This window comes from Bombina bombina, chromosome 3 (genome assembly GCF_027579735.1).
Source record: "Bombina bombina isolate aBomBom1 chromosome 3, aBomBom1.pri, whole genome shotgun sequence".
In the NCBI taxonomy this organism is placed as follows: Eukaryota; Metazoa; Chordata; class Amphibia; order Anura; family Bombinatoridae; genus Bombina; species Bombina bombina.
This window is the reverse complement of record NC_069501.1, coordinates 341,211,308-341,234,913: the sequence shown is the minus strand read 5'-3', so window position 1 is coordinate 341,234,913 and position 23,606 is coordinate 341,211,308.

Sequence of the window (23,606 nt, the reverse complement as noted above, 5' to 3'; positions counted from 1 at the left end):
CTACCTCTGAATACCCAGTGTGTATCTGCCTGTCAGCACTAGGTAGCGTGATGGCTGTGTGCGCAGCTCCTACCTCTGAATAGACTGTGTGAATCTGCCTGTCAGCACAGGATATGCTGATGGCTGTGTGCGCAGCTCCTACCTCTGAATAGACTGTGTGAATCTGCCTGTCAGCACAGGATATGCTGACAGCAGAATTGTAGCAGATTTCAGTTTATGCAAGGGAGAGGTGGAACAGCTGAATCCTTAGTTGGAAGCTGTTCAGAGGGCAATTATGAAAATTCTCTTTGCAAAGGGAATTATAGAAGAGGATTCCTTAGAATCTGATGCTCAGAGTAATTTGAGAAATAGGACGTCCTATATTTATAATCCAAGTTAGGAGAGATGGCAAACAAAGTTAATCCATATGCACAGCGTGCAGTTCAGGAACAAAACAAATTACCAAGCACTTGTCTGCAGGTGTGCTGGTACTGATATAGGTAAAAAGGGTGGAGTTACTAGGTGAGCAGAAGTTTAACCCTTACAGGATCCCCCTCTCAGGCAAGCCGTCCCACGGCTTGCAGACGGGGGCGATCAGGATGCCTCCGATGGAACAAGGCAACAAATTTTGGTGCATGAATGTTAACCGAGGGTTCCTAGGAGTCGTCCTGACTGGTGTAGCCCTTCCAGCGAACCAGGTACTGTATGCCACCATTATGATGTCTGGAATCTACGAGTTCTTCAACTTCGAATTCATCGGGTAAATCCTGAATTGGGTCCAAGTACAACACTGGTGTCCCTCATAAGTCTAGCAGGTTTTATCAGTGAGACATGGAATGTGGAATGGATGTGCAAACTAGGAGGTAGACCCAGAGTGACTTCATTTTCTTTAACCAATTTAGTTATGGGAAACGGATCTATGAACTTCCTGGCAAGTTTCTTAGCAGGAATGTTCAAACGTAGATTTTTGGTTGAAAGCCAAACGAAATCACCAATAGAGTATACTGGAGATGGCCTTCTCCTCTGGTCATAATATTTCTTTTGAGAATCTTGAGCCTGTTTGATGTTATCTTGAAGAGTCCTAAAGACCTCCAGCATGGAGTTAGTCAACTGGTCTACCTGTGGAGAGTCTTAGACAACACCTGGGGCTAAAGAAAATGTAGGGTGAAACCCATGGTTGGCGAAGAAAGGTGACATCTTAGTACTGACATTGCTTGCATCATTATAGGCATATTCGGCGAGAGGTAAATATTCCTCCCAATCATGTTGATGTTGTGAACAGTAACACCGGAGGTACTGCTCAAGCCATTGGTTTGTTCTTTCCACCTGTCCGTTCGTCTGTGGATGATAGGAAGACGAGAAACGATGGTCGATCTGCAGGATTCTGCAAAGATGTCTCCAGAAGTTAGATGTGAACTGTGTCCCTCTGTCCGAATACAGTGTTGAAGGGATTCCATGTAATTTGATTATGTGCTTGACAAATAGTGTTGCTGTCTCTGCTGCTGTAGGGAGTTTATGGAATGGCACAAAGTGTGCCATCTTGGTGAGATGATCAATGACTACAAGGATTGTTGTTTGTAAATTCGAGACTGGTAATTCTACAATAAAATGTAAACCAACATGTTGCCATGGTTTCTCTGGAATGGGTAGAGGTAACAGAAAACCAAATGGGCTTTTATTTTCGTTTTTGCAGGTTGTACAGATAAGGCAACTACTTATGTGTTCCTTTATTGAGTCCTTTTACCCAGGCCACCAGAATTCTCGTGTTATCCGTTCTGAAGTGCGTCTCACTCCCTGATGTCCGGATAGAGGGGTATCATGGAACAAGTGAATCAATTGTTGTCTAAGACTGACTGGGATATACAATTTTTCATTGTGGTAGTAGAGGCCATTGGAATGTAGAGTGACCTGATCCTTTGGTAAAGCGGAATCAGATTTTAGTGCCTCCACGATTTGTTTTGAGTAGGAAGATATAACACCTAAGAAGAGTTCTGGAGGTATCATAGATTTTTGTGTTGAGGTTTCTGGGGGTTTGTCCTCTTTTCGTGACAAGGCATCTGCCTTGCCATTCTTGTTTGCTGGTCGATAGATTATATTGAAGTTGAACCTGGCAAAATACAGGCTCCATCTCACCTGTCTTGCGGAAAGGGTCTTGTTGGTTTGTAAATACTCCAGGTTTTTATGATCAGTGTAGATTACCAATGGATGGAGAGTGCCCTCAAGAAGATGCCTCCAATGTTCTAGTGATCTCTTTATTGCAAGGAGTTCTTTGTCACCAATAGGATAGTTTCTCTCATCTGGTGACATGACTTTAGACAGGTAAGCTACTGGATGGAGTGGGGTGGCCGGTGTCTCTTGTTGTGACAGTAGAGCTCTGATGGCATAATCAGAGGAATCCACCTCGAGAGTGTAAGGTAGCTCAGGATTGGGAAATTTCAAGATTGGAGCTGTAGTAAAGCGGGACTTCAATTCTAGGAAAGCATTATTTGCTTGAGGAGTCCAGCAGAATTGTGTAGATCCAGATAGTGTTGAGAGAGGTTTTGCGATTTTTGAGAAATTCTTAATAAATTTGCGATAATAATTCGCAAAACCTAGGAAGCGTTGGAGCTCCTTTTTTGTTGTGGGCGTTTTCCATTCAATGACTGTCTGTACTTTATTTTGTTCCATCTCAATTCCTGCTGGAGAGATATGGTACCCTAAGAATGAAATTTGGTTAGTGTGGAACATACATTTCTCTGGCTTGGCGTACAGATGATGAGTACGTAAGCGGGAGAGGACCCAACGGACATGTTTAATATGTTCGGATATATTTTTTGAGTAGATTAAGATGTCGTCTAAATATATCACGATACATACGTCTAAGAGATCCCTAAAAATATCATTGATAAAAAATTGGAACGTTGCTGGGGCGTTGCAAAGCCCAAATGGCATCACGAGATATTCGTAGAGGCCGTATCTGGTACGGAACACAGTGAGCCATTCATCACCGTCTCTAATGCAGACTAAATTATAGGCTCCACGTAGGTCAAGCTTTGTAAAAACAGTAGCTTGATGCAATCTTTCTATAAGTTCGGGAATTAACGGCAGGGGGTACCTATTTTTAATAGTCCTCTTATTAAGTTCCCGATAGTCTATTATGGGACGTAGAGATGAATCTTTGTTTTTGACAAAAAAAATCCCCGCACCAGCTGGGGAGGTGGATGGTCGTATGAACCCCTTACGTATGTTTTCATCCAAATATGTTTTCAGATAATCCAATTCTGGCTTACTTAGAGGGTACAGATGTCCGTAAGGAACTACTGCTCCAGGTTGGAGATCTATCGGGCAGTCATAGACTCGATGCGGCGGTAATGCCTCAGCCTCTTTTTTACTGAATACATCAACGAAATCGGTGTATTCTTTGGGTAGTGTGAGTTCATTTTCCTGTAGATGTAAGAGTAAACCCTGATGCGGATAGCAGGTTGTCTTGCAAAATGTGGATGTGAAATCGACGGTCAAGTCCTTCCAATTAATTTGGGGCTGATGTAATTGCAGCCAATTTAGGCCTAAAATAATAGGGAACAATGGTGAGGGTAGGATATCGAATGTAAGATATTCGGTGTGCCCTGAAGGTGTTAGTACCTGTAAAGGTATCGTCTGCTGTGTAATGGGACCTGTGGAGATATTGGTACCATCAATAAGGCGAATAGACACAGGTTGTTGCTTGCAAAAAAAAGGAATTTTATTGACAGATACAACATCTTTATCTATATAGTTGCCGTAGGCTCCGCTGTCTACTAAGGCATTAGTCGTCAGTCTGTTTTGGTCCCACTGTAAATGGAGAGAGAGATAACAATAAGTGGAATTGCTCTGACAGGTATGTGCAGTGTGAATGTGATGGAACTCACTTTTCCTTGATTTTTGAAGTACTGGACACTCTTTTACGGTGTGGCTGAGATTTGCGCAGTACATACAGAGGTACTGTATTCTCCTTCGGTTCCGTTCTTCTGAGGTAAGAGGACCTCTAATCACACCTATGTCCATAGGTTCGACCGTATTCTTGCAGGAAGTTGCTGGTCTTACATAATTCGAGGGTTTAGATGTGCTTTCTGGCGTACCCCTCTCACTTCTCCTCTCATAATGGCAGCCTACAATCTATTTGTATCGTCAGCTTCATTAATCCTTCCAAGGTTTCGGGAAGCTCTACACGGGCTAGCTCATCCTTAATAGGATCTGACAGGCCTATCCTGTATTGATTTTTTAGCGCAATGGCGTTCCACTGCGAGTCGGTTGAATACAGTTTGAATTCTGTAATATAATCTTCAACCTGTCTTCGGCCTTGTTTGAGGCCTCTCATATTGGATTCTGCAGTTAACTGTAAGTTAGAATCAACATAAAGTTCATCCATTGTAGCAAGAAATTGTGGGAATGAGGTTAAGACTGGATCATTGGCCTCATACAGTGTATCCGCCCACACCCTTGGTTCACCACGTAAGAAAGATATCATAGTTAGTACTTTGATTTTATCTGTACTGTAGGTTTTTGGCTTCAATTGAAATAACAGAGTGCAAGCATTTTTGAAATGTCTATAATTCTTGCGATTACCTGAGAAGGTATCAGGCAGCGAGACTTGAGGTTCTATGGTAGGCTCTGAAGAGGATGCTTTTGGAGTGAGGGAGTCCCTTATTATACCTCTTAAGGTCTGGTTCTCAACTTGAAGCTCCCTGAGTCCCTGTGAGAGCTGGTCCACTCTCTGAGAAAGATTATACACCACTTGTGGCAATTCTGCTGGGTCCATTTTGGAGGCTTGGTAATATGTAAGATTAGAACTGGGATCTAGACCTCAGCTGCAGAATTGTTTTACAAAAGTGGTTGTTGTTTCACCTTCTTTAGGAGCATAGCTATTGTTCAGGTACTCTCAAGTAATAAAGTGATTTTAATTAGTAGGTGGTAAATACTCAGGTCTGATATTTGTCAGATGGTATAGAGATCTGAGGTTGTGCTAAAAGTGTTGGTGACTTCACCTTTGGTCTGAGCAGATTGGATGTCAGATAAGTACAGAGAAGTAATAGGTAGAAGTGTAAATGCCAAGTTAGTACTAGACCAGCACAGTAGGGGTTACTGGAGAGAGTGATGATACACAGCGCAGCTCCTACCTCTGAATACCCAGTGTGTATCTGCCTGTCAGCACAGGATATGCTGATGGCTGTGTGCGCAGCTCCTACCTCTGAATAGACTGTGTGAATCTGCCTGTCAGCACAGGATATGCTGACAGCAGAATTGTAGCAGAGTTCAGTTTATGCAAGGGAGAGGTGGAACAGCTGAATCCTTAGTTGGAAGCTGTTCAGAGGGCAATTATGAAAGTTCTCTTTGCAAAGGGAATTATAGAAGAGGATTCCTTAGAATCTGAGGCTCAGAGTAATTTGAGAAATAGGACGTCCTATATTTATAATCCAAGTTAGGAGAGAAGGCAAACAAAGTTAATCCATATGCACAGCGTGCAGTTCAGGAACAAAACAAATTACCAAGCACTTGTCTGCAGGTGTGCTGGTACTGATATAGGTAAAAAGGGTGGAGTTACTAGGTGAGCAGAAGTTTAACCCTTACATTAATACAGCTAAGGCATTTTCATAAACCTCTAAATGATCAATTATGGAAGTGGTCCCCCTTTTGGAAAATTTGTGTACTGCTTCACTTAGGAACTTACATATCGTAGGGGTGTCATACACTTTATTAAGTACATTACCGGATTTCATTGGGATCTTATTGTTTGGGTTAGAGCGCCATGCATCTGTCCTATCTTTACCATGCTGAAATTTCACCTGTGCATTTTGATATGGGCTGTCTGAGAAGCTAGCCCCCCTTCTGACCCGCTATAGTAACTGCCTTCTTCCTCTGAGGATTAATAATTATCTTGCCTTACAGAGTTAGGTAATTGCCTAAGGGGAAAAGTTATCTCTGGGTCTGAATTAGGGCCATCATTTGGGGACTTTTGTTTATCCTCCTGCCTTATATTTTGAAACTCACTTCTGACCCAGTCCTTAATTGAGTTAATAATTTCAGCACTAGTGTTATTATTCAAAGGCTCCTTATTGCTGCTGATTTGTCTCTTAAAAACATTTATTTCCTGTTCATGTTCTTTTTCATCCCTACGATATCTAGCTTTTAAAGTTTTATTTTCATGTTGGCATTTTTCATAATCTTATTCTAAAGCTTTTAATTTAGCCACTAATTTCTGATTATATTCATTTAAGGCAGAAATCTTTTTATTAGCTTCTAGACTCTCTAACTTTCCGTTAATAAAGGCTTCTTCGAATTCTCGCAATTAAAATTTTTCACTCCTTAGCTGTCCTAATTGTACGTTTTGTCCTGCCATTTGGCTAGACATCTCACAGCTCAAATACATTAGGATCGGCCAAGTTTTGAAAATTATCTCATCACGCCCTCTTAATTCCATGCATTTACTAAGCTTCAGTAAAACTTGGTATAATTCACCATCTTCAACCCACATATCTTTAACTAAACCTTTGGCCTTAGCCTTAAACCCCTTGATATAAGTGTATACATCATCCCCAATATCAAGCCTGTTCATGAGGTAGCTCATGGCTTCAATTTTAAGAGTTCCTGCCTGAACCATTTCAAGAACAGAGTATCTTGGGGAGGGCACATTGTCATCATGTACAGATACGCTAGAGTCACTTTTTGTTGAAGACATAGCTATTTTAATATGGTATTTAATAAGATAAAAACTTTTGTTTAATTTCTAGAAGTCACTGTTTGCACAATATTATTTTGTCATTAAAAATCCAAATGTAGGTGGGCGGAGCCGGCCACGACCAAGATGGCCGCATAATTACAGAGCTCCGCAGCATTAGCTTCTAATATACATTATAAGCCTACAAAAAGACAAGCTGGAACTTAATCTACGGCACTATTTATTGAGAGCAAAAACTCTGCATCCAAGGATGCCTCTCTATAGCATGGTGATCAAGTGGATCGCATAAGAAACCTGCTGAGCGGCATCTATCTTTTACAGCATCACTCTTGTCAGCGACCCTTCTAGAAGTCCCAGATCCTACCAAGCAGAGTGATATTGGATCGGCAGCTGCTACTGCAGCACTAACTAGACCGGAGATCATACACTAGGAGCAAACTACAAGCTAACATGCTCTACTATAGCTTCGATTGAGCTGCACCTGAGAATAAGGCTGTTTGAGGCCCTTCTTCAGATCACTGTAAATATCGACAGCTGCAAACATACCACTGAGCTGCCCATCCCTTTAACATGGAGGAGGAAAACTGCTCAATGATTCAAGCACTCCTTATAAACCTAGATCTGCAAATGAGTAGCAGCTTTGATAAGCTCAGGCACTTAATCAGATCCCAATCCTCGGCGGAAGACACAGGTAAACCCAAGATGGCGAAGAGGAGGCCAGGCAGCATGAACCATGCCAAGCAGAGGAATACAACTTGTCCTACGCAGTAGATCAAGGTGGAACCCAACCATTACTCTATCGAGTGATATGGGCAGAGCTGAAGCTTATCCCATCTACATGGAAATACAACGGTAACTCTTTCATGCCTAGACCTGCTGTAGCTACATGGGGGAATGGTCCACAGTCAAAACCCTTTATAGCTGAAGTCGTCGAGTTCAGACCTATGCAGAAAGTGAGAGGGAGTTTCTGGCAAAGCATTGGAAGGCATAAGGACCGACTATACATACAGTATGGGTCATCCACTTACTCAGGCCCTTCCCGCTGTATGCATAGCCCAGTTTTAGGATGCTATTTTCTAACCTAATTGTCCTGTCCCTGAACTGTGTGGCTGGAACTCATTGATTACATTGGTGTAAGCTAGCGCTGCTATTACAGATGTCATTACACTACGGGGTACCCGGTTACCTATCCACTATCTTTGTGTCCTGATTCCCCACAGACGCTGTGCAGTTATATACTTACCTTTTATTGAAGCTTACCACTAACATATGCCTACCTTATATAGGTTTCCTCTTACTAGTGTGATGTTATACACTCCTATACCTCATCAGATTATATTATTGACTTGTGTTTTTCAATTGTCCCCACAGTTAAGATATGATTCGTTATATAATGCTACTGAAGCCACAGTTTTGGTTAGCGCATTTATGGGTTGGAACATTAATCTAGGAGATCGTCATCCAACTATGGGGCAAAATCTGAGAACCAGAAAGAGATACATGTTCACCGATCTGGACTTGCTTAATGTGAGGAATTAGTAGCCTAAACTATTTGGTATCAGGACATATTCAGTTCCTACAACCCTCACAAAAATTGATAACCTGGCTAAAATGTTTAATAGGGGTTTGTCTTTGTTCTTATTGCAGTTGATTCATGTCCACATTGCTGACAATATGACTCCATTAATTTTTCATGCTGATGGGGTCATCGTGACTACCAGTCCACTCCAGCACTGTTTTCAGATAAGCCCTAGATTGTTATCTGTTATGTTGTTTTTTTTTTTTAAGTTATAAGCCCCAAATGTTCAAAACAGTTAGACTGAACACAGTTTGTAGTTTTATGATAGCAGGATGCACCCTCACACATCTTATTGTACACTCTTTGCTATTATTCTTTTAGCTTACGCTCCTATTACTAAATATAGTCTTTTACTGGTTGTGATCCTCATATATGTACTACAGTTCAAGAGCGACTAACTCAGTTGCTATTTTTCCTTTGCTATATTGATACCTAGGGGAGAATCTCACACTTATTATTATGCATTTTTCATTTTAAAGTTAAAAACCAAAAGGTACAATATTAACATCGTTATCCCATTGTTCACCATTTCATCATAGATACAAAATAATGTGACAGAATCCCTGTTTCCAGCATCACATATTACATATGTATATTTACACACAAAGTTTAGATTTAGTTACTGTCTGATTTCCTGCTATAGATAGTCCTAGTCCAGTTACATTATTAAGAGCTGAGATACGGAGCGATGAGGTATGTGCTAACTCTGCAATGTATATGGATACCATCGATACTTGAACTTTATCTTAAATTTAAACGTTAATCTGTTCTATGTAAAGCAAGATGTAATACCAGTGCTCAACTGTCAACCTGTACTCATATGTAAATGGGGGAAAGAAACTAGTATAAACGTATGTATTCTAGTGTTAGATAAATGTATTGTGCAGCATGAAAAAAATGATTCAGTGTACCCTTAACACTGTAAATAATATTAAAAGCAAGAGGATAAATCAAAAAATGCTTCAGCGCAACAATATCAAATAAAACAATAAAATGATCAAGTCTCTGAATATTTATATTCTATAGTCCTTAGATATATATATATATATGTTATACAGTGCTATATAAAATATAAAGTTGATATAACATTGATATAGCTGATAAGAGGTTGTCTTCTTACCGGAAATTACCTCAATCTTATGAGGTAATGTATGCTCACAAAGGAACTGCTGATGAAGTAGCCCTTGGTCTGGGGTGGTTGTCCTCTGTAGCATTTTATTGGAGTTGAAACTTTCTTTCACTGCAATCTTACATGTGCCACTTGTCAGATAGCAACCTCCAAATCCTTCTTTGGTGTCTTGCCTTGGTGTCTCCCAGGAGTATGGTATCTTTACTGTATTTCCTCTGGTTTCCAATTCTCAAAGGGATGTGGTGGAAGAAAAGAGAAGGCACATAGCGTAATACTGTTTAAGCAAAGTATTTATTGTTAACAAGATAACGATATGCACTTACATTTAGAACCCTCAATCCTTAATGAGGTAAGCATTCACACATAAGCATACACCTGAGTATTGATTAGACCTGGCCAATGTTTGAAGAAAATTCTCCACTTTCTGTGCTATAGATAGCTTCTGGTACAAACAAGTGTATCCTTGTCTTTATAAAATGTTCCAATTTGTTTAAAACCAGTAATAAAAATGGGCAGCCAAGGAAAAAGCACTTCTTATTTCTTATTTCATAAGAACTTGAATAAAACCATAAATAAAACTGAAAATGGAGCGTATGTACTTCTCACATAAGTATAAAACCTGTGGCTAACTCCAGTAATGACTATGTTGCAGTGCAGTTGCAAACAAGTCATGGGCCGTATGATAACAAAAACTGTAAGGCTAAAATACAATGCGATACAATAAAAAGTTAGAGTGGCTTGGTTGGTAGGAAACCACGTCCTAAGTTGCCGGTCACAGTTGTGGAAGGTAAAACTGCACTACCACGCTTAAATCAAACCTTACGCGTTTCAAAGTTTTAATAGTACTTCTTCGACAGAGGTATAACTCATATGTAGACAAAAAGTTTAGATTTAGTTACTGTCTGATTTCCTGCTATAGATAGTCCTAGTCCAGTTGCATTATTGAGAGCTGAGATACGGAGCGATGAGGTATGTACTACCTCTGCAATGTATATGGATACCATCGATACTTGAACTTTATCTTAAATGTAAACGTTAACCTGTTCTATTATGTTTTTTGGCTTATGTATCATTGTTAACCTGCTCTGTTTAACCCGCATATGAAGGCCAATTTTACTCCTGATGTGCTATCTTCTCTTTATGTATATTTGCACTTAGATAGAGATAGCTCTACAATATAATGAGGTCTACAATGGCTCCAGCCCTCTATGCTAGGGTCTTTTAGCTTTAAGTATAATATCAGTGTGCTATCTGGAACATTTGGTTTCAGAGTTACCCTACAACACACCCATGCAACCACTCATCCTTCTCCTTTTACCATCTAGGGGCCCTTATCTACTACTACTACTACCTACTTGAAGAGGGACTGAGAGATACTCACTAATTTTTCACATATATACATCCACCAATAGTTACTCTCTGCTCTCTCTCCCCCCTTTCCCGTCGGCCCTTGTTGCCTATAGGTCACATCCCACGTCCCTTCTACCTAACTTGCTCAGAATAGAGCACCCTCCCCAGGAGAGAGACAGGACACTGGTGACTCTTATGACCTTCCAATAAGCCATTACCCCTAGGTAGCCGTCTCACTTATACAATGTTGGGTTAGTTATGTCATTGTGTCATTACTGCTGTTTTCCCTGGTTAGGTAGCAACGTTTTACTGATATGATTAATATAACACTGGCCAGTATCACTAACGAGGTACGGAAGGATTTCTTGTATACTATAACATCATACTTAGTTCCCTCCTCTGCTCATCTTCTGGCATGTGTTACTGGTGAACTACATATACAAAAATCTAACACTGCAAACCATCTATTTGAATATTTATCCCATCCGACAGATGTATTGTTTGAAGCTTTCATACAGTATATATGTCTCTGCCAAAAAATTATCTGGATGTTTATAATGCTTAAACAGATGGAGAGAGATTACAAGTGCTTAGGACTTAAAACTCCGCCTCTGTCGCTCTAATATATGGGTGTTCTAGCTCACCCTTAAAACAAGTATTATTCAACAAAATATTAAAGCGCCTAAGAAGTGGTACAGAGCATAAATATATTTAGTAAAACAATGAAGATTAAAAATAAAAAAAATAAAAAACTAGATAAAATAGTGCTCAATATTCGCTAAAATGCATAAATTACAATAAATAAAATGCCTAATGGTTAAACACTGCAAATATTAAAACAAGAAAGAAGATCGAACTGTCACGCTCAGCTGCTGGGAAGCTCTGCAGTCCTCTCTGTGTGCTTGATTGACAGGTGTCTGAGCCACCCCTTCCTGATGATGTCACAACCAGGCTTTTTATTCTGGCTTCCTGTTTCTCCAGTGTCCGTTTGTTTGTTAACTTTGAGGCTTCTGTTAGGATTTCGCTGAGGAATCTCTCTAACTGCTGCTTTTCTGTTGCCAATCTCTTCAAGGACTTACTATGCTGGATTATCCTTCAACCTCCTGAATACCTGTCTCCAAACAATGCAAGTACTGTTTGTTTTGTGAAACTTTCAAACTTCCTGTTTACCTGCTGCAAACCCTGCATATTCAGACTACTCTGTGTAGTGCAAACTATTCAAATACTGTTATTTCTGTGAATCCTTCAATCTGCATGTTTACCTGTTTCCAAACTCTGCAAATACTATTATTCAGTGTAAACCTTCAAACTGCTGGATATCCTGTTGCCAATCTCCACAAGTACTGATTATCTGTGTTAACCTTCAAACTACCAGCTTACCTGTTGCTATCACTGCAAGTTCTGACAACACAGTGTTAACCTTCAAACTACCTGATTACATGTTATTAATTCTGCAAGTTCTGACTACACAGTGTTTACCCTCAAACTGCCTGATTACCTGTTGCATACTCTGCAAAGACTGTCTACACAGTGTTAACTCTCAAACTGCCTGATTACCTGTTGCATACTCTGCAAAGACTGTCTACACAGTGTTAACTCTCAAACTGCCTGATTACCTGTTGCATACTCTGCAAAGACTGTCTACTCAGTGTTAACCCTCAAACTGCCTGATAACAAATGACCTACTCCTGCATTATTAACTGTTTCCTGTTTTACCCTTCTTCTGTCTGAGTATAAGTGACTATCCCTGCTCTCCTGATTCTGTGGAAGGCATTTCCTGAAACCAGTTCCTTATTCAGAAGTCTATCTGGCTGATATCATGAATTACTTTGGCACAGGCTAACCCTGCTCCATATCGTGAGTACTTTGTTTTTTGGAGGTTGTCGTGGGGTCACGTCCTGGATTAAACTCAGAGTGCAAGGGTGTTGTTTAAGTTCGCCCTTGCATTTGGGTCTACTTCTGGATATTTCCTAACCTGACATGAACTCCAGCTGCTCTAAACTGCCAGGCCAATCAGACATACAATCACCCAGATTGGCAAAAATAATACAAAATGGCCAAACGCTAGGTGCACCTAGGTAATGATACAAAGCTTGAAGTGGGTCATCCAGATAAAGGTTTATGTGTGTTCCAATGTCACAACTGTAAAACATGTCAGATCCAATGCTCTTAACTTGGTCTGGTGCAGTTAATATTCGGTAAAACCAGTTTTGTGTGGTATATCCTAGTAAATGAAAAATTATGCAAAAGATGTGTTGAAAAAATGGTGAAAAATGTATATATGGGAAAAAAATGGGAAAAAATAAAAAAATATATATATATATAAAATATATATATATATATATATATATATATATATATATATATATAAATGCAACTATATAGTGACCAATATGCAAATACAAAAATAGTGAAACAGTCAAATAGAAGAAAAGTTATAAAAAAAAAAAATTAAAATAGTGAAAAACTTAGTGTGTCCAAAAGAATGTGTTACCAAGCCTCTAGTAGAAATCCTCTAGTAGAAGGGCATTGGTTCCAGCAGGAGATCTGTGAATATATATAACAAATAGTGCAATACCGCTAGTGAACAATATAAAGATTGAAATTCGGCTTACCAATATGTCAACGCGTTTCGGCCCTTTAATGGGGCCTTTCTCAAGACTGAATAAGTTCCTTATTGGTGGCCTTATATACACCTTATATACAATATATATATTGTTGGGCTCCAAAATCTTAATATGTGATGTCATATCCTGTGTTATGCTATTCTCTTCCCCTTTCTCTGTGCTAGCATTCTTGTCTTAGTAACCGGAAGTTGCGTCATTTGAGACGCCACTTCTGGTATCCTATCAACAATAACCCTACCTTATGATTTATATACATATATTAACCCCATAACGACCAAGGACGTGCAGGGTACGTCCTCAAAAAAAAGGCAGTTAACGCCTAAGGACGTAACCTGCACGTCCTTGGTGTGGAAAGCAGTTGGAAGCGATCCTGCTCGCTTCCAGCTGCTTTCCGGTTATTGCAGTGATGCCTCGATATGGAGGCATCCTGCAATAACCTTTTGAAGACATCCGATGCAGAGAGAGCCACTCTGTGTCCCTCTCTGCACTGGAGATCGGTGGCTTACTTCGTTGGTGGGTGGGAGCAGGACCGGGAGGCGGGTGGCGGCCATCGATGGCCCTGGATGATGCGGAGGGGGGCGGGATCGTGGGCGGGGATGTCAGGGGGCGCGCACAGATGCGGGCACGTGCACGGGGAGTAGGGGGCGGGCGCGTGCACGGGGAGGGAGCGGGTGGGAACCGCTACACTACAGAAATATTTTATGTAGAAGTGGGGAAAAAGGGGGATATTATTTACAATTTAGCAAGATCGGTATGGCTGGTGGGGTGTTAGTCTGTGGGGGGGAAGCTACACTACAGAAAAAAATAAAATAAAAATAATAAAACCCTTTTTTTTTTGCAAACTGGGTACTGGCAGACAGCTGCCAGTACCCAAGATGGCCCCCAATAAGGCAGAGGGGGGTTAGAAAGCTGTTTTGGGGGGATAAGGGAGGTTGGGGGCTAAAGGGGGATCCTACATAGCAGCATATGTAAATATGCTCATTTTTTTTTTAAAAAGAATATTCAAAGATGCCTTTTATTTTAGTACTGGCAGACTTCCTGCCAGAACTTAAGATGGCGGGACAATTGTGGGGTGGGGGAGGGAAGGGAGCTGTTTGGGAGGGATCAGGGGGTCTGATGTGTCAGATGGGAGGCTGATCTCTACACTAAGGCTAAAATTAACCCTGCAAGCTCCCTACAAACTACCTAATTAACCCCTTCACTGCTAGCCATAATACACATGTGATGTGCAGCAGCATTTAGCGGCCTTCTTATTACCAAAAAGCAACGCCAAAGCCATGTATGTCTGCTATTTCTGAACAAAGGGGATCCCAGAGAAGCATTTACAAACATTTGTGCCATAATTGCACAAGCTGTTTGTAAATAATTTTAGTGAGAAACCTAAAGTTTGTAAAAAAGTTTGTGAAAAAGTGAACAATTTTTTTTATTTGATCGCTTTTGGCGGTGATATGGTGGCATGAAATATACCAAAATTGGCCTATATCAATACTTTGGGTTGTCTACTACACTAAATTAAAGCTAAAATTAACCCTACAAACTCCCTACAAGCTCCCTAATTAACCCCTTCACTGCTGGGCATAATACACGTGTGGTGCGCAGCGGCATTTAGCAACCTTCTAATTGCCAAAACGCAACACCAAAGCCATACATGTCTGCTATTTCTAAAGAAAGGGGATCCCAGAGAAGAATTTACATTCATTTGTGCCATAATTGCACAAGCTGTTTGCAAATAATTTCAGTGAGAAACCTAAAATTGTGAAAAATTTAACGTTTTTTTTTATTTGATCGCATTTGGTGGTGAAATGGTGGCATGAAATATACCAAAATGGGCCTAGGTCAATACTTGGGGTTGTCTACTACACTACACTACAGCTAAAATTAACCCTAGAAGCTCCCTACATACGCCCTAATTAACCCATTCACTGCTGGGCATAATGCACATGTGGTGTGCAGTGGCATTTAGCATCCTTCTAATTACCAAAAAGCAACGCCAAAGCCATACATGTCTGCTATTTATTAAGAAAGGGGATACCAGAGAAGCATTTACAACCATTTATGCCATAATTGCATAAGTTGTTTGTAAATAATTTCAGTGAGAAACCTAAAGTTTGTGAAAAAAATTGTGAAAAAGTGAACTTTTTTTTTATTTGATCGCATTTGGCGGTGAAATGGTGGCATGAAATATGCCGAAATGGATCTAGATCAATACTTTGGGATGTCTTCTAAAAAAAAATATATACTTGTCAATGGATATTCAGGTATTCCTGACAGATATCAGGGTTTCAATGTAACTATCGCTAATTTTGATAAAAAATGGTTTGGAAATAGCAAAGAGCTACTTGTATTTATGGCCCTATAACTTACAAAAAAAGCAAAGAACATGTAAACATTAGGTATTTCTAAACTCAGGATAAAATTTTGAAACTATTTAGCATGGGTGTTTTTTGGTGGTTGTAGATATGTAACAGATTTTGGGGGTCAAAGTCAGAAAAAGTGTGTTTTTTCCATATTTTCCTCATATTTTATATTTTTTTTTATAGTAAATGATAAGATATGATGAAAATAATGGTATATTTAGAAAGTCCATTTAATGGCGAGAAAAATGGTATTTAATATGTGTGGGTACAGTAAATGAATAAGAGGAAAATTACAGCTAAACACAAACACAGCAAAAATGTAAAAATAGCCTTGGTCCCAAACGGACAGAAAATGGAAAAGTGCTGTGGTCATTAAGGGGTTAAGGTAGAGTGTTTTATCCTAGAAACATTGAGAAAGCTCATATAATCGACCTATTACATCTCTACATGTATATGTGTGTCTCTTCTCCTGTTAGTTATTTATTAAATGAATACCGGGTGAAAAGACCAGAAGTGGCGTTACCAATGTACGTCATTTTCGTGTGAGAACAATCCTCACTCAGCCAACCTGAATAAAATTAAGATACTAATTTTACTTAGATATAGAGGCTATAACAGACACCAACACCCCTCCATTTCAACTTTAGCATGAAATAAATTATTATAAATTATTTAGGATTTTTTTGTAATTTGTAGTAATTATTTGGTTGTTTTTCATTTAATTTGGCTTAAACACTTGTTATGTTAAAGTATGTTGGCACTTTAAATTTATTTCACATGAGGGTTTTTGATGATGTCATAATTGATAGGGGTGGGACTGTTTGGCTATTTAAGGATTGCATTTGGTATTCATTTGTATTAAGCCTGAGGAGGGGTGATAACCCCGAAACGTTGCTCTGTATGTACTGCTGCCTTAAGTAAAAAGTGTTAAATTGACTTTTTGAGAGTCTGCCCATTCTTTTCTACATCAACTTTAGCATGATGATATATGTTCGGGCCATATGTTGATCATATAACTCTGACTGTCAATTAAATATTCTTGTTTATTTGGTTAGTATTGTTTTCATAAATACGCATCACATCTCTCTCTGTTAAGTATTTCTCCTTAATCAAATATAGGGGGATCTATTCTTCTGTCATATCTCATGATGATACTAAGGTTTGTGTGACCTCATATCGGTCCTACATCACCACAGTCATAATTGTCAGATATTCTAAGTGATCGTTATAAGTCTCATATTTAGCCCTATTGTCTCAAATGTCAGATATCTAATGTTCGGCTTTTAGGGGTGTAGATAACATTGGTTGGTGATATAAATTAATCTGCATATTATATCTAATCGTACCTGTTTTAAAATTGCATATATTAGAATGAGTGCATTAGAATAAAGATAATAATCTGGATTCATCTTGTGACCTGGAACGTGTATTTATTTTGAAAACAGTATTTTGAAAACAATGATTAATTTGGGTTGTCTTACTCCAAGCTGTATAGGCTCGAAAGCCTACTACCAATTAAGCATATTAGGTGATGTGCATCTCTGTAATGAGAAGGGGTGTGGTCTAATGACATCAACACCCTATATCAGGTGTGCATAATTATTAGGCAACTTCCTTTCCTTTGGCAAAATGGGTCAAAAGAAGGACTTGACAGGCTCAGAAAAGTAAAAAAATAGTGAGATATCTTGCAGAGGGATGCAGCACTCTTAAAATTGCAAAGCTTCTGAAACGTGATCATCGAACAATCAAGCGTTTCATTCAAAATAGTCAACAGGGTCGCAAGAAGCGTGTGGAAAAACCAAGGCGCAAAATAACTGCCCATGAACTGAGAAAAGTCAAGCGTGCAGCTGCCAAGATGCCACTTGCCACCAGTTTGGCCATATTTCAGAGCTGCAACATCACTGGAGTGCCCAAAAGCACAAGGTGTGCAATACTCAGAGACATGGCCAAGGTAAGAAAGGCTGAAAGACGACCACCACTGAACAAGACACACAAGCTGAAACGTCAAGACTGGGCCAAGAAATATCTCAAGACTGATTTTTCTAAGGTTTTATGGACTGATGAAATGAGAGTGAGTCTTGATGGGCCAGATGGATGGGCCCGTGGCTGGATTGGTAAAGGGCAGAGAGCTCCAGTCCGACTCAGACGCCAGCAAGGTGGAGGTGGAGTACTGGTGTGGGCTGGTATCATCAAAGATGAGCTTGTGGGGCCTTTTCGGGTTGAGGATGGAGTCAAGCTCAACTCCCAGTCCTACTGCCAGTTTCTGGAAGACACCTTCTTCAAGCAGTGGTACAGGAAGAAGTCTGCATCCTTCAAGAAAAACATGATTTTCATGCAGGACAATGCTCCATCACACGCGTCCAAGTACTCCACAGCGTGGCTGGCAAGAAAGGGTATAAAAGAAGAAAATCTAATGACATGGCCTCCTTGTTCACCTGATCTGAACCCCATTGAGAACCTGTGGTCCATCATCAAATGTGAGATTTACAAGGAGGGAAAACAGTACACCTCTCTGAACAGTGTCTGGGAGGCTGTGGTTGCTGCTGCACGCAATGTTGATGGTGAACAGATCAAAACACTGACAGAATCCATGGATGGCAGGCTTTTGAGTGTCCTTGCAAAGAAAGGTGGCTATATTGGTCACTGATTTGTTTTTGTTTTGTTTTTGAATGTCAGAAATGTATATTTGTGAATGTTGAGATGTTATATTGGTTTCACTGGTAAAAATAAATAATTGAAATGGGTATATATTTGTTTTTTGTTAAGTTGCCTAATAATTATGCACAGTAATAGTCACCTGCACACACAGATATCCCCCTAAAATAGCTATAATTAAAAACAAACTAAAAAACTACTTCCAAAACTATTCAGCTTTGATATTAATGAGTTTTTTGGGTTCATTGAGAACATGGTTGTTGTTCAATAATAAAATTAATCCTCAAAAATACAACTTGCCTAATAATTCTGCACTCCCTGTATATATATACACACACAAACACACACACACACACATATGTGTTTCCCTTCCTATTTGAATTATTTATGCATTTAAAACATGTGATTTTATATACACATAATGCAGATTTTTTAAGTAGTTGTACATTTAAAAACATATGATCATAAGACACACATAATGCGATACTGGTCATTTTTACATGTCCTTCCTTATACATTTAATTTATCTATACATTTATCTATGCAATACTGGTAATTTTTACTGGTATTTATCTATACATTTAGATACGTGGGACATTATTTATCACAATTTTATGTGCCAATTCTTATATACACCATTCTAACCTTTTTATATTTCAAAATTTTGTTTCTTTTCCTAACAAACATTGTTGTACTTTGTTTATGTTAGGGAGTGTCTGGGTTGGTCACTTAGACCAGCAGGCATCTCATTAACATATGAGTGAGGGCCCATTTGTTTGTAATTCCATCCACCAGAGCATAAACAAAATCTTAGATTATGGGACTCCACTCTTGAGTTGGAACAACAGTTTTCTCTGTTCTGTTGATAAAGCCCCCAGGTGATTTCCTGTAAAGAGGTAGATCCTGGGCACATGCTTTTGGGGATGTATGAAATTAAGTCACCTTAAATGTTAATATCATTACGATTTACACCTTACATTTCACGGAACGGGGACTGCACTCCAAAAACTTAAGCCAACGCTGGTATTACAAGTTTTCTGCAAGCTGGCGTTAGCCTCAGAAAAGTGAGCGTTGAGCAAAATTTAGCTCCACATCTCACCTCAATACCAGCGTTGCTTACGGTAGCAGTAAGCTGGCAAAACGTGCTCGTGCACGATTTCCCCATAGGAAACAATGGGACTGAGCTGGCTGCAAAAAAGTAGCATTCAGCTCCTAACGCAGCCCCATTGATTCATATGGGGAAATAAAAGTTATTTCTGCGGGGGCGGAGCCAACCCACAAGCTAACAAGACACGCCATTACAGAGCTCCTAAAGAAGACTCATCAAAATCGTCTCTTATGGCGTTCTAAATCCCTGAACAACAGGTATTTTGACTATGACATAACCCTAGGACATGGGCTTTACGCTTAGACACCAAATAACTCAGCTGTCTCTGTAAAATCCCAGCCAACTACAGCCGCACCGGGGTATTGGATATCGGGACTCTCAGTTACCCGCTAATTTGCACAAGCATATCCCCCGGTCCCACGTCTAGCTGAATCATATTTCTGCTAAGCTGCTCTCAAAATGGAGAAGCTCACAGCACCCCTCATAACCTTATTGGAGGGCATCAGTAGAAAAGCCGACAGAAACTTTCTCGGCCTAAAGAATACGCTTATTGAATTGCGCAACAAAGATGGCGCTATTCCCCTATCAGCCTGTGACTCCACCGGGGAAAATCAGTCAGAAGGCCTCCCACCAGCTTGGCAACTACAACGACACGCTCGAGAGGAACAACATGCTCGTGGTTCTGCTAGCATACCGCAGGTGCATACAAATAGAGATCTGACACTGTTATATCTTGAGGCGCCATCACGATCTACGGCTGTAGACAAGGATTTTATAAGGCCAACCCGGCCCGCTACCGAACTACAACCTCAGCTCTCTCCCACCCACTGTCTATTCTCTCAAACAGCTCTGACATTAGAAGGGATCAATAGTCTGAGAGATGTGGAAGATTACACCAGGCGCTCAACTGTGACTACCCACAATCTATATAGGACCACTTCAGTTGAGAGGAGAGAAAACAGGCCTGTAGATCTAACTTCTTACAGCAAAGGCAGGGAGCTGCACCTCACCTTACCGCAACTATATTTCTGGAAGATAGACGGCACTGCTCAAATTGCCGTACCGCTTGCCTCTACGCTACTTCACCCTGTTAAGCGGCTAAGTGGTTGGGATCAAGATAGTGCCCTACCTGCTTCTGTGGACGTGGGCCGGAGACACTGGATTCCGACACTACATCTGCTGAACCCTCTGCAGGATAGACCCCGGTTTGACGTTACCGGTGTTGGCTAGAGATATGTCAGACTTATACAGCTAGCCCGATGTGATGAATCCCTTGCTAAAATTGAAGATATCTGGACTCTTTTTGGCTCATCACAATGGGGAAACTAAGTTTATAACATTTGCCTGAATTACAAACCAGCCTAGTCTCTACTTGACAAATAACTCATTTATTCGCTGACCGGGTGCCAAGTGGGTCATTACTGATCCTTGAAATAACCGCTAGAGTGGGATTCAACCCTCTCACCTTCACTATGCCTAAACTTTTTAGCGGCTGATTGATTTAATAGACTGCTCTCAAAGGTCTCCCCATATGAAACATTCTCTATTACTGTTTTAAAAGACACACCACATCCTAGTTTGATCTTAGCTACCACTATCTAATGCCTATTTTACTCAGATGATTCTACTAAGCTATTTATGTTACTTATTGTATAGAAAACCCTTATAGTAGTCTCACTTTGTCTTATTTGAGCTCTTATACCTTTAAGGATTGCTCTTCTTTTTAAATGCTTAGCTTCTCCATGTGTGTTCATAGTATCGCAGCTTATGTATAGAGCTACAACAGGTACACTGCAGTAGATCACATATATAGGTACAGCTTGTATATAGTCAGCAGTCTAGTGCAGTGCCTGGGGTGAATGGGTACAGCTTTACACTACATACACTATCACTGTAGGATCTTATATAATATATTCAGTTAGATCACCGCATAGCAGCTTATATATAAATGTGTAGCAGGTATACTACAGTAGATCTCATATATAGGTACAGCCTGTATATAGTCTTGAGTAAGAGAGTTGGAGATGTGGAATTAATATGCTATTTAAGAAAAGGAAAAAATGTTATTGCCTAAAATCACAATCCCTAAGTGCTGGAGGTAACTGGGACACTATCTGTTTACAACCACCTGTACTCTCTTGCTAGTGAAGATGCAGGATATGTCTTACCATGATTGTATCTGCAATCCAGTTTAGTGTCTTATTTTGATTCTTAGCAAAATGAGAGGCCTTAGATGTCTTATAAATGTTATGTATTATATGCTACTCACTACATGCTCAACAACAAGCATGTACTGATAAAATTTAAGGTTCTAGTCAGATGCATGACAAACTAATTGTGCCTTAAGAATGTCTTTATGCTAGTATAGTTTTTGCAGATTTTCACATACAAAATATGAGTGCTTATTCTAGACCCCTAGCTATTCTATTTGCCACTAGGAGACTTATACTTAGGGATCCAAGCTATGGTTGTTCTGCATCACTATACATATTACCTTGCATAGCTCCACAAGGAGCAAAGATTTAGAATTCGTTTAGTGAGCAACTCAGTAAGACATGTCTCTTGTTATATATGTCATAACCGGTTACTCTGTATAATGTAATAATATGTACGGTCAGCATATATTTCTTAATGTACTTTGTTCAAGCTTTCTATAGCCTCCAGTTGAGGGATATACATATAAGCCAACTAGATTATGCTTAACGAGATTTATATATTTATTGTACTACTGAAGTTTATATGTATTATGTTGTTAGGTAACAGTATACATGACAATATTCTCCTATAAGTTTTACTGTATGCTATGGGTTCCAGCTCCAGCTTTATGTATTGCACAGTTATCACATTGCATGAGTTAGCTTAGCAGTTAATTTTTACCAAATGGCAATCTTTGTAAAAGGAAAATGCAATTAACAATATTTTAAATTTATATAGTTGTCTTATAACTGTGACGCTGATTATTATTATCTATGTTTGCCCTATGTCGGTTTTCTAAGTTCTAGATATTTTAAGTGATGTTTTCAACTCCCCATATATTAGGGAGCAATTTCTACTCAATCTACTTATGTTCCCTGTTGGATAATGGCATACCCCCTATGTAGAATCTATTGGTAGCACAATGTGTCTGTCTATGCTGAGCTCCTCTCTTCCCTTTCCCGCAGGTACATGTTGCCTGTGGGTCATATCCCTACTCCTTTTTCCCACATCGCTTATAGCTAGCATTTCCCCAGGAGAGGAGCTCACCCAGAAGTCTTTTCTGCACCCCATACTTCCTAATATCCCCCCTATTGCATAATCATATTCTGGTTATAACTAACATAATCCCCTAATCTTCTGTCCCATAGCTCACAAATATTATGGTGATGTCAATACTAAGCCATTTTAAGTCCTGTTCCACATTTTCTAACTTCCCCGCTCTTATAGAACTTCACGATGGTCAAAACCAACCTATTTTTTTAAACCTCCTTGCCCATAGTTCACAAGTCTTGCCGTAATGACAATGTTAAGCCATCCTAAGCCCTGATAATGTCCCTCTGTTAACTAACTCTCTTCTACCCTATAGGTACAATCATATTAACAGAGGGGAAGCTTAATGGCAGAGTATACCCTAATCTGCTCTATGATATACTAGATATAATCTTCCCTAGACAGAGCGGGGACCCTTTCACTTGAACATTCCTAAACTCCTAGCACATACTCTAAACTTCTCATACTTATATAAGGCTCCCCCCCCCTACACTGTTTACCTCTTATGTATAGCGGTGCTTACCCGCTGAATATCTCCCCCCCCCTATATATCTCAGCCCAAGAGTGGCTGATGCATATGATAGATCTCCACAGCCTGATATCTCAGACTCTGATGCTTTATTGATCATTTTATATAGTTCTGTGGAGATCATTTATTAATAATATAACATAAAACGAAGTTATATCTCACCTCGCCTAAACTTATTGTCTATCTTCAGATAACGATTCGATATGTGATTATACTGTTACATGTGTTTCTTATTTTTCTTATTCCAATAATGTCAAATTATAGACAATGTATTATTTACTCTGATGTAATCTTGGCCTCATGGCGAAGCTTGTTTGTTAATCTATACTTTAACTTCAATAAAAAATTATATT